At 32.6% G+C, this 13,555-nt stretch overlaps 1 pseudogene; it reads right to left on the bottom strand.

Annotated features, from left to right (window-relative positions):
* Positions 1-12,255: 12,255 nt before the first annotated feature.
* Positions 12,256-12,800, bottom strand: LOC141491787 (60S ribosome subunit biogenesis protein NIP7 homolog; annotated as a pseudogene).
* Positions 12,801-13,555: the final 755 nt, after the last annotated feature.

Below are 13,555 nucleotides of genomic sequence, written 5' to 3'. Positions count from 1 at the left end.
ATGAATCATTGGGCTTCTGGGAAGTCTGGATCAAAAAAAAAAGAACCTGAAAAATATCATTGGAGGAAATTAACAGAGAAAACTGTCCAAATCTGCTGGAACAAGAAACCAATACTGCCAATAAAAGAATACACAGAAACCCCTCCAGAAAGAGACCCCAGGCTAAAACTTCAAGGGCTGTTATAACAACATTCTTGAACTCTCAAATATAGGATAAAATTCTGCAAGTAGCAAAAAAAGGAAACAATTGAAATACTAAGGAAACACAATCAGACTCACACAGGACTTATCAGTCTCAATACTGAAGAACTGGAGGAAGTAGAATACCAAATATCAGCGGGCAATAAACCTGGGATTAGAATCAAGAATTTACTACCCTGCAAAATTCAGCAAACTGTCAAGTGGAAAGATGATTGTTCAAGGAAATAGAGGACTTCCAAAATTTCCTGACAAAAAGACCAAAACTGAACAGAGAATTTTATTGTCAAATAGATGACTCAAGAGTTTCATTAAAAAAAAAAATGAAAAGAGGAAGGACAAAACAAAACAAATGTCAGTCAAGATCATTAAATTGGATCCAACCCTAAAAGGGAAGTTATAAAACTCATAACTCTTGCAAATTGTACTTCTCTTAGGATAATGAAAGGGTCGAATATAATTGAAGAGACTGAACTTAGAGGATATGAGTATGGTTGGATCTTGTCTCACCTTTGAAGAGGTCCAAGATGATATCACTGTTTAAGACAAAAAGCCCTGATGAAAAGCAGGGGTGTTTATTCTAATTTAAGTGTCTCAGTTTCCACTGAAGTATTTTAATTCTGCTGAATTAGCACTTTCACTAATTATAGCATCATAAACTGGGTGGTCCTGAAATCAGTATCTCTGAGACCTCACAATCATTTGTAATGCTCTCATGATATCTTCAGAATCTCCCACTATCTAAAGTCCTTTGAGATTTTTAATAGTTAATTAAATCAGGGTTGGACTTCATGCTTACTTTATTTAATAAGGTGGTTAAATAACCTGGGTGGGGAGGGAGGGTTAAAAATGTGGGCAAAAATAGATTTGGGGGGAGGGGTACAAATAATTCAAGACATGACTTGGCTTTGTATGATACTTTGGCTCACAAGAATTATGTTTCCTAGGAGGGTACTTGAAAAGGTGGCAAGACAAAAAATGATTATAATTAGATATAATTCCATATTCATGAAAAATGTACTTCTAATTTCATTGCATAGAGGAGAATATTTAGTGACATTGAGACAACACTATTTATCAAATGTGCTACCTGTGATGGTACATTGTTAACAATATGAGCTTATCCAGCAACCAATCAATCAATCAATCAAGCAGTGTTTTATTATATTTGATTAGTAGTATTTGAGCGATAAATAACATCAGATGAAGAGGCACAAAGACTAATAATTTTAGAGAGAAAGAAGGGAGGGTATGGACACTGAGTGAATTCTATTCAGTTGATTTAGCACAGGGAGGGAAAAAAAAGATCCATTTCCATTTGGGTTTAAAAGTCTATCCTACTCAACAGGGAAGTGGGAAGGGTAGAAGAAGAGAAAGATAAGGGAAGGGGGGAATGATAAAAAGGGAAGGTGATATATAAATGAAAATAAATTTAAAGTTAAATTTTAAAGGAAAAGAAAGCATAAAGGGAGTAAACATTTGGTGAGGAGGATTAAGAGGAAAGGAAAGAGACAAAATAAAAAAGGGGGAAGATAGCAAGGAGGAAAATACAGAATTATCTATCTTAACTATAAATATGAGGATGAACTATCCCATAAAATGGAATAGTAGAATGGATTAAAAAGCAGAATCCCACAATATGTTGTTAAAAGAAACACATTTGAAGCAGAAAGATGCACACAGGATATAGGCAAAAAGAAGGAGCAAAATATATTATATTTCAACAGAAGTAATAAAATCAAGGATAGCAAGTCTGATCTCAGATAATGCAAAAGAAAAAAATAGATCTCATTAAAAGGAATAAGGAAAGAAACTATATGTTCTTTCAAGGCAGCATAGGTAATGAAGCTATATCATTCTTAAACAAGTATGTATCTAATGGTACAGCATCCAAATATCTAGAGGAAAAGTTGAGGGAATTACAAGGAGTCATAGACAGCAATACCATAAAAAACGGACCTCAATCTCCCTCTCTCATAGATAAATAAGCAATAAACAATAAGGAAATTGAGAAGGTAAATAAATTGTTAGAAAACATAGATATGATAGACCTCTGAAGAAAACATAATGGGGATAGAAAAGAATATACCTTTTTCTCACCAATACATGGCACCTAGACCAAAACTGACCTTGTATTATTGCATAAAAACCTTATAATATAATGCAGATAGGCAGAAATAATAAATGCATACTTCTCAGACCAAGATGTAATAAAAATGACATGTAATAAAGCATCAAGGAAAGAGAAACCAAAAACTAATTGAAAACTAAATAAATTAATTTTAAATAATGAGTGAATCAAACAACAAATCATAGAGATAATAAATATAATATCCAAGAAAATGATAATAATGAGACATCATACTAAAATTTATGGGATGCAATCAAGTCATTTTTGAGAGGAAACTTTATATCTCTAAATGCCTATATGAATAAAATAGATAAAGAGGAGATGGAGATCAATGAAATGGGTATGCAACCAAAAAAGCTAGAAAAAGAACAAATTAAAGATACCCAATTAAATACCAAATTAGAATATCTGAACAATCAAGGGAGAGATTAATAAAATTGAAAGAAAAATAACACTGATCTCATAAATATAACTAAGAGCTGGTTTTATGAAAAATCTATAAAATAGGTAAAACTTTTGGTTAATCTGATTTAAAAAAAAAGAAAGATAACCAAATTACAAGTATCAAAAATGAAAATGGTAAATTAGACATCAATGAAGAGGAAATTAAAGAGATTATTCAAAGCTCCTTTCACAAACTGTATGCCAATAAATTTGATAAGCTGAATGGAATGGATGAATACTTACAAAAATACAAACTGTCCATATTAACAGAAGAGAAAATAAATGACTTAAATAACAATTTCAGAAAAAGAAATTGAAGAAATCATCAATAAATTCCCTAAGAAAAATTCTCCAGGTCCAATAGATTTACAAGTGAATTCTACCAAATGTTTAAGGAAAAAATTAATTCCTATTCTACATAAAGTATATAAAAATAGGAGAAGGAGGAATTCTCGAAAACTCTTTTTATGACACTAACAAGGTGCTGATACCTAAACCAGGAAGAACCAAAACAGACAAAGAAAATGATAGACCAGACTCCCTAATGAGCAATGATGTAAGAATCTTAAATAAAATTGTGGCAGTGAGATAACAGCAAGTTATTAGTAGTATACAATGCCATAATAATATGACATAACCAGGTAGGATTTATATCCGGTAGACAGGGATGGTTTACTATTAGGAAAGCAATGCAGAATTGAATATATCAATAACAAAAACAATAGAAATCAAATAATTATCTCAATAGATGCTGAAAAAGCCTTCGATAAAATACAACATCAATTGCTATTAAAAAACCACTAGAAAGTTTAGGTGTAAATGAAGTTTTTCTTAAAATAATAAATGGTATCTATTTAAAGTCATAAACAAATAGTAAGTGTAATGGGAATAAACTTCAGAGTACTTCCAATAAACTCAGGGGTGAAACAATGATGCCCATTATCACCATTATTATTCAATATAGTATTAGAAATGTTAACTGTAGCAATAAGAGAAGAAAAAGAAATCGAAGGAATAAGAGTTGGCATTGAAGAAGCAAAGCTTTCACTCTTTGCAGATGATAGGATGGTATACATAGAGAAAATCATCTAAAAATTCTCCTTGAAATAATTAAGAATACTAAGTAAAGTAGTTGGATATGAAAAACACACACTATTCAATCAGTATTTCTATATATGAACATCAAAGTCCAAGAGCAAGTGATAGAAGAAATTCCTTTTAAAGTAGTTGTAGACTACATTGTATACTTGGGAATATACTTCCTTAAGACAAACACAGAAAGACTGTATGAACATCCAAATAAAATCCCATTCAAATAAAATCAGATCTAAATAACCAGAAAAATATCAATTTCTCACTGTTCGGTTGAGGTAATATAATAAAAATTACAATTATTCTGAAATTAAACTACTGAATACAGTGTCATACCATTCAAACTAACAATTATTTTACTGAACTAGAAAAAATAGTAACAAAATTCATCTGGAAAAGCAAAAGGACAATAATAGCAAGGGAATTGATTAAAAAAGAAGAAAGCTGGTTTAGTTCTATCAGCTTTAAAATTAAAATATAAAGCAGCATTCATCAAAACTTCCTCTTACTGGTTTAACAATAGAGCAGTGGATCAGTGGATTAGCATGGGTTCAAAAGAAACAATAGTAAATGACTACAAAAATCTACTATTTGCCAAACTCAAAGACATCAGTTTCTGCAATAAGAACTTACTTTTTGACAAAGACTGTTGAGAAAACTGGAAAATAGTATGGCAAAAATGAAGTAGCTACCAACATCTTGCACCCTATCCAAAATAAGGTCCAAATGGTTAGAGGAATTAGATAAAAAGGATAACACCATAGATAAATTAATAGACCAAAAATACTTGATCTCTCAGATCTATGAAAAGAGGACAAATTTATGACCAAAGAAAAGGAAGAGCATAATATAAACTGCAAAATTAATGATTTTGACTATATTATATTAAAAAGTTCTTGCACTAATAAAAATCAATGTTGCCAAAATTACAAGGAAAGTAGAACCCTGGGAAACAATATTCACAAATAGGAGTTCTAATAAAGGTCTCATTTCTGAACTATATAGAAAATCGGATCAAATTTATAAGGTTTCAGGGCAGCTAGGTGGTACAGTGGCTAGAGCTCTGGTCCTGGAATCAGGATTACCTGAGTTCAAGTCCAACCTCAGACACTTAGTAATTACCTAGATGCATGGCCTTGGGCAAGCTACTTAACCCCATTTGCCTTGCAAACACCTAAAAAAAATAATATAAATTTATAAGACTTCAACTCATTTCCCCAATTGAAAAATGGTCAAAGTATATGAATGGAGTTTTGAAATGAAGAAATTAAAGCTATATATAACCATATGGGAAAAAATGCTCCAAATATTCTTGATCAGAGAAATGCAAATTAAAATAATACTGAGGTATCTCCTTACACCTATCAGACTGGCCAAGATGAGAAAAAGGAAAAAAATGATCAATGTTGGAGAGGTTGTGGGAGGACTGTGGCATTGATGTATTGCTGGTTGAGATGTGAACAAATCCAACCATTCTGGAGAACAATATGCAATTATGTCCAAAGAACAATAAAACTGTTCAGACCCTTTGACCCAGAAATTTCAATTCTAAGCATCTATCCAGAACAAATAATAAAAAATGGGAAGAGTTCCACATGTGGCAAAATATTCATAATTGCTCTTTATGTAGTGGCAAAAAATTGAAAATTGAGGGGATGCCCATCAATTTGGTAATGACTTAACAAGTTATGGTGTATGAATACTATAGAATATTATTTTTCTATAAGAAATCATAAATGATCAGACTCTAGAGAAAAAAAAAAGACTTACAGGATCTGATGTTGAGGAAAGGGAGAAGAACCAAGAGAACAATGAACCTTAACAACAACATTGTGAGATGATCAACCATGATGGTATCAGCTTCTTGCAGCAGTTCAGAGAGCTAGAACAACTCTATTATATCTTCTGTGGATAATACTATCCTCATCCAGAGGAAGAAAAAGCAAACAAAACAAAGAAAAAATCCTTCAGAATCTTATAAACTCAACATTCACTTTAAAAAAAATATCTAACACATTTCTTTCCATTAATTATTTATTTATAATTATTCTGTAATCATGTTTAATACAAAGGTATATGTAAAATAATGATTTGAGTATTTGCCGCTGAGGGGAGGTGGGGAGGAATGGAGTATTGAAGGAAATTTTGTTACTTAAAAATACGCATATGTATATGGATGAATATTGAAATACCTTCATAACATGTACTTGGAAAAATAAAATATCAATTAAAAAATAAATACTTCAAAGTTTTAAATTTCATTTAATTTCCCTTCAAAGATTACACTAAATTTTTCTGGGTAAATGATACTTGGTGGCAATCCTAACTCTTTTGCTTTCTAGTATGATATTCCAAGTACTTTGATTCTTTAAAAGAGAAACAGATAAATCTTAAACTACTCTGATTGTGCCTTCTTGGTATTTGAATTGTTGTTTAGGGGGGCTGCTTACAATATTTTTTTTTACCTTGGGAGCTCTGTAATATTTCTATATCATTACTAGAAATTATCATTTGGCCATCTGTTTCAGTCAAGAAGAAACTAGTGGATTCTTTCTTTTTTTTTAAATCTAAATCTTTTACTCTGATATTTTTTGTTGTTTTTGCAAGGCAATGAGGTTAAGTAACTTTCCCAAGGTCCCACAATTAGGTAATTTTTAAGTGTCTGAGGTCAGATTTGAACTCAGGTACTCCTGACTCCAGAGCCAGTGCTCTATAGATTCTTTCAATATATATTTTACTCTCTGGTGTTAGAGCATCAGGGTAGTTTTTTCTTGATAATTTCTTGAAGATGATATCTGGACTTTTTTTTTAAATCATGACTTTCGGATAGTGATATAATTCATCTTTTCTCTTTTAGGTTTTTTGGGTTTTGCTTTTTTTTGTTTTCTGTTTTTTGCAGGGCAGTGGAATGGTCACTTGCCCAAGGTTCACACAGCTAGGTAATTATTAAGTGTCTAAACTCGGATTTGAACTCAGGTCCTCCTGACTCCAGGGTTGATGATCTATCCACTGCACCACCTAGCTGCCCCAGTTTTTTGCTTTTTTTCGCAAGTTTTTGATTCAAGACAATGGGGTTAAGTAACTAGCCCAAAGTCACACAGCTAGGTAATTATTGAGAGTCTGAGGCCAAATTTAAATCAGGCCCTCCTCCCTCCAGGACCAGTGCTCTATCCACAACATCACCTAATTTTGTCTGGTCCTATAATTCTTATATACCTCTTCTCTATGTGTTTTCTTAAGTTGCTTTTTTTTTAGATTTTTCAAGGCAATGGGGTTAAGTGGCTTGCTCAAGGCCACAGGGTTAGGTAATTATTAAGTGTCTAAACTAGGATTTGAACTCAGGTACTCCTGACTCCAAGGCCAGTGCTCTTATCCACTGTGCCACCTAGCCACCCCCAGTTGCTTTTCTTTTTAAAAATTATTTATTTGCTTATTTGTTGTCCTCTATTTGCTCAGGTATATTTTAAATTTGCAAAATTTCCTTCTACCCCCCCCTTCCCACTTCTGTCCCCTCAGTGGTGAACTTTAACATTGTATAAACATATTTTGGATAAACATGTTTATACATTAGTCATTTTTGGTAAGAGGAGTAAGGATTAATGGAAAGAGATATATATACGAGGTATTTTTTATGAAGTGTTCATCAGATTCTGAAGAACTGGCTTTTCTTTTTATTTTTTGTTCTGTTTTGTTTTTCTTCCCCTGGATGGGGATAATAATAGATGGTCTATTACAGTTGTTCTAGCTTTCTTAACTGCTGAGAGCAGCTGCTTCCATCAAGGTTGATCATCTCACAAGGCTGTTGTTAAAGTGAATATTCTTCCCTTGCTTCTGTTCCCTTCACTTCCCATCAAATTCTGTAAGTCATTCCATTCATGCTTCTATGGAATCTGACCATTTATAGTTTTGTATAGTATAATAATATTCCATAGTATTCATACATCATAACTTGGTTAGCCATTTCCCAAATGATGGGCATTCCAACAATTTCTAATTCTTTGCCAGTACAAAAAAACACCTACAAATATATTTTGAAACCTATATACTTATACCATCTTTTAAAAATTTTCTTCTAGTTAATATGGAAGAAACTTGGATTAGACCAACACCTCACACCCTATTCCAAGATAAGATCCAAATGGAGACAGGATTTAGACATAAAAAACAATAATATAAGCAAATTAGAAGATCAAGGACTAGTTTAGCTGTCAGATCTCTGGAAACAGAAGCAGTTTATGATTAAGGAAGAGTTGGATAACATCAGTAAAAACAAATTAGATGACTTTGACTACATTAAATTAAGAAGCTTTTGTACAAACAAAACCACTGTAATCAAGATCAAAAGAAATGTAGTAAATTGGGAAAAAAAAAATCTTTACAACTAATGATTCTGACCAAGGACTCATTTCTAAAATATACCGAGAACTGAGTCATACTTTTTTTTGAAAAAAGGAATTCTATAATTGACAAATGGTCCAAGGATATGCAAAGTCAATTTACAAATGAGGAGATCAAAGCAATCCATAGTCATATGAAAAATTGCTCTAAATCATTACTTATTAGAGAAATGCAAAGTAACGCTTCTCTGAGGTACCACCACACACCTCTCAGACTGGCCAATATGAACAGAAAGGGTAATGATCATTGTTGTAAGGTTTGTGGGAGATCTGGGACATTATTACATGGTTGGTTGAGCTGTGTACTCATTCAACCTTTCTGGAGAGAAATTTGGAACTTTGTCCAAAGAGCAACAAAAATGTGCATACCCGTTCATCCAGCAATACCACTACTGGGTCTATACCCAAAAGAGATGATAAAAAGGGTAAAAACATCACTTGGACAAAAATATTCATAGCAGCCCTGTTTGTGGTGGCAAAGAATTGGAAATCAAGTAAATGTCCTTCATTTGGCAAATGGCTTAGCAAACTGTGGTATATGTATATCATGGAACACTATTGTTCTATTAGAATCCAGACGGGATGGGAATTCCAGGAAGCCTGGAGGGATTTGAATGAACTGATGCTGAATGAGAAGAGCAGAACCAGAAAAGCACTGTGCACCCTAACAGCAATATGGATGTGATGATCAACCTTAATGGATTCACTCATTCCAACAGTGCAACATTCAGGGACAAGTTGGGGCTCTCTGCAATGGAGGATACCATCTGTATTCAGAGAAGCAACAATGGAGTTTAAACAAAGAGCAAGGACTATTACCTTAAATTTAGAAAAAAAAACTTATCTTATTGTCTTATCTTGCTATCTATTATACTTTATGTTTCTTCCTTAAGGATATGATTTCTCTCTCATCACACTCAATTTGAATCAATGTATACCATGGAAACAATGTAAAGATTGACAAATTGCCTTCTGTGAGGGATAGGGGGAAGGAAATAAGATTAGGGGAAAAATTGTAAAACTCAAAAATAAATAAAATCTTCAATTGAAAAATAATTTGTTCTAGATTTAGACCTAGAATTGGAATTGCTGGCTCAAAGGATGTGAGAAGTTTTATTGCTCTTAGGGAATACTTCTCTATTATTCTCCAGAATATTTGAATCCATTCACACAACTCCACCAGCAATGAATCAATGCCCCAATTATACCATAACCTCTACAACAATAGTAATCTTCACTTTTTCTCATCTTGCCCAATCTGAAAGTTGTGAGGTGAAATATCATTGTTGTTTAAAGTTGCATTTCTCTAATCAATAATGATTTGGAAAATTTTTTCATATGATTATATGTAGCTTTAATTTCTTCATTTGAAATCTGCCTATTCATATCCTTTGAGTATCAATTGGGAAATGACTTGTAACCTTATAAATTGTTGCAATTTTCTGTATATTTTAGAAATGAGACCTTTATCAGAACCCCTAATTGTAGAGATTGTTTCCCAGCTTTCCATTTTCCTTCTAATTTTGACAACATTTACTTTATTATTGCAAATCTTTTTAGTTTAATATAGTCAAAATCATTCATTTTGCATTTTATAATATCTAATTCATGTTTCGTCATAAATTTATCCCCTTTTCATAGATCTGATATATGAGTATTTCTTGGTCTATTAATTTATCTTAAGTATTGCCCTTTATGTCTAAATCATGTATCCCTTTTGACCTTATTTTAGTATAGGGTGTGAGATGTGGGTCTATGCATTGTTTCTGCAATATTATCTTTCCAGTTTCCCCAACAAAGAGTAGGTTCTTATCCCAGAGGCTGATATCTTTGGGTTTGTCAAATAATAGATTGCTGTAGTCATTTACTGCAGTTTCTTTTGAAGCTAGGCTAATCTACTGATGCATTAATCTATTTCTCATCCAGTACCAGACAGTTTTGGTAACTGCTACTTTATAGAATATTTCTAGATCTGGGAGACCTAGACTACCTTCCTTTATATTCTTTTCCATCAGTTTCCTTGTTATTCTTGATCTTTTGTTAATCTAGATGAATTTTGTTACTATTTTTTCTAGTTTGGTAAGGTAGGTATTTGTTAGCTTGATTGGTATGGCACTAAATAAGTAATTAATTTGGATATAATTGAAATTTTTATTTTATTAACTCAACCTAACCATGAGAAATTGACATTTTTCTAGTTATTTAGATAAGAATTTATTTGGGTGAGACATGCCTTGGTTTCTGGGTTTGTCTTGAGAGGTAGATTCCCAAGTATTTGATGTTGTCTATAGTTACTTTAAGTGGAATATCTCTGTCTCTTGCTCTTGGGTTTTGTTGTTCATATATAGCAATGCTGATAACTTTTGTGGTTTTATTTTATGTCCTGCTACTTTGCCGAATTTGTTAATTGTTTCAATGAGTTTTTTAGAAGATTTTTCTCAATTTCTCTATGTATACCATCACATCATCAACAAAGAATGAAAGCCTTGCTTCCCCATTGCCAATTGTTTCCTTCAATTTCTTTTTCTTCTCTTATTCCCACAGCGAGCATTTCTCTTAATACTCTATTGAATAGTAATGATGATAATAGGCATCCTGGTTTCACCCATGATTTTATTGGAAATGCTCCAAGTTTATTCCCATTTCATAAAATATTTGTTAATGGTTTTATATAGAAATGATTTGTTGGTTTTGCTATTGATATGTTTAATTCTTCTGAGTGTTTTCCTAATATTAAACCATCCTTGCCTGGTATAAATCTTACCTGATTATAGTATATTGTTCTAGTAATAACTTGTTGTAATCTCATTGCTAAACTTTTATTTAAGATATTTGCAACAGTATTCATTAAGGAGATTGGTCTATAATTTTCTTTGTCTGATTTGGTTCTTCCTAGTTTATGTGTAAGCACCATGTTTTTGCCATAAAAGGAATTTGCCAGAACTCCTTGTTCTCCAATTTTTAAAAATAGTTTATGTACAATAGGAACTGATTGTTTACTTAAATGTTTGGTAGAATACACTTATAAGTCCATCTGCAATTGGAGACTTTTCTTGGGATGTTTATTGATGGTTTCTTCATTTCTTTTCCTCTCTGTTAATCTGGGCATTTTGTATCTTTGTAATTATTCTTCCATTGTACTCAAGTTATATAAATCATTGACATACAGTTCAGCAACATAGCTCTGAATTATCTCTTTAATTTCTTCCTCACTGGTGGTTAGTTCACCCTTTTCTTTTTTCATACTGGTAATTTGATTAACTTTTCTCTTTTTTTAATCTGATTTACCAAATTTTGTCTATTTTATTGGCTTTTTCATAAAACCAACACTTATTTTTATTTATGAGATACATGGTTTTCTTTCAATTTTATTAATCTCTCTCCCTTAAGTTTTAGAATTTCTAATTTTTGTATTTCATTGGGGATATTTAATTTGATCTTTTTCTAACTTATTTTTTGTTTTACAAGAAAGAGTTATATTTGTCCTTAGTTATAAAAATATCAGGACCTATATCAATGAAGAGACTTCATCTGTATAAAACATGGTATTCAATTTAATCAGAATTAAATAAAAAGGCTCAACTTTCTTACTAAACAAGCACTCACCCTGCAGCTGCTTATAATGACAGATTCTATTTAATCTCATTTTTGCTTCAATTCCTTTCTCTCTAATTTTATCCTCACAACAACCCTATGAGGCAGATGGATATAGTGAAGACACTTGCACAGTATCATCCTGTTACTAAGTGTCTGATATGTGTTTAATCATTCAAGGTTCATTAAGCATCCACTATGAGGAAGGCTCTAGGCAAAGCTCTGGATTCAAACCCCTTCTGACTTCAAGTACAGCATTTGATGCAGGATGCCCCAGTTCCCCTGCCACAGAAGAGTAAGTACATTCACAAGTAATAGTGTAAGGTCAGTAAAAGGGTGGGTTTGTAGTTCAGTCACTTAAACATGAAAAATAAACATATCTTATGTTCATAAAATGAATTAAATCAGATTATCTTCATGGTGCACATATTCCCCAATGTCTACTTGGTGAAACACAACAATTACCATGGGGTCGACCTTCCTGAAGCTCTGGGTGGACTTAACTACCAGATCAAAACACAAACGGACATCTGCCATGGAGTAGTACACCACCAGTCCCTGATATTGATTAGTGTTTCCTGTGATCTGACCCAGGACAGACTTTAACAAGTGATTTCCATACAAGAATGATTGTTGTGCTCCAGATTTCACCCATAGTTTATGCTTTGCATAAATTGCCAGGTAATCCAAGACAGTGATGTGCAGTCTGAACTTCTGGGTCTTAGTGAATTTCCCAAAACAGATCCCCAAAGATACCAATTTCTCCCAGGAGATATTTACTGTCAGTTTAAGAATCTTCTCACTGACATAGTAGACTCTGTCTTTATGGAGTTGGAAATAGTAGGTACCAACTGGTCTGTCCACAAGCAACTGAATTTTCTCCAATATATTTGGAGATCTTCTGGTACCACGGTACAGGTCTCCTCATCAGTAACGGGCTGCATTTTGCTCAGAAGTATGAACAGAGTCCCATGCCACAGACCAACCATAAACAGAAGTTTTTTCCTAGCTTTTTAAATTGCATACCCAATTCATTTATCTCCTCTTTCTCTATTTTATTCATTTAGGCATTTAAAGATATAACGTTTCCCCCTCAAGTCTTTCTTGGTTGCATCCTATAAATTTTTTATAAAGTCATAATATTATCATTTTCTTAGATATAATTATTGATTATTCCTACTATTTGCTGTTTCATTCAGTCATTGTTTAAGTTGAAGCTATTTAATTTCCAAATAATTTTTGCTTTATCTTTTCATGACCCTTTATTACATGTAATTTTTACTGCATCATGGTTTAAAAGGTGTGTATTTATTATTTCTGCCTTTCTGCATTTGATTTTAAGGTTTTTGTGCCCTAGAATATGGTCAGCTTTGGTGAAGGTGCCATGTACTGTGAAGAAAAAGGTATATTCTTTTCTATCCCCATTAAGTGTTCTCCAGAGGTCTATCATATCTAAGCTTTCTATGATTTCACTCACTTTCTTAACTTCCTTCTTGTTTAATTTGCAGTTAGATGTATCTAGTTCTAAAAGAGGGAGATACATGTCTCCCATTATTAAAGTTTTCCTATCTCTCACTCCTTGTAATTCACACAACTTTTCTTCTAAGAATCTGGATGCTATACCACTAGGTACATGCATGTTTAGTAATGATATAGCTTCATTACCAATGGTGCCTTTTAAGAAGATGTATTTTCCTTC

This window comes from Macrotis lagotis, chromosome 6 (genome assembly GCF_037893015.1).
Source record: "Macrotis lagotis isolate mMagLag1 chromosome 6, bilby.v1.9.chrom.fasta, whole genome shotgun sequence".
Classification (NCBI taxonomy): Eukaryota; Metazoa; Chordata; class Mammalia; order Peramelemorphia; family Peramelidae; genus Macrotis; species Macrotis lagotis.
Note: the sequence above shows the minus strand (reverse complement) of the source record. Positions and strands in the feature narration are given on the sequence as shown.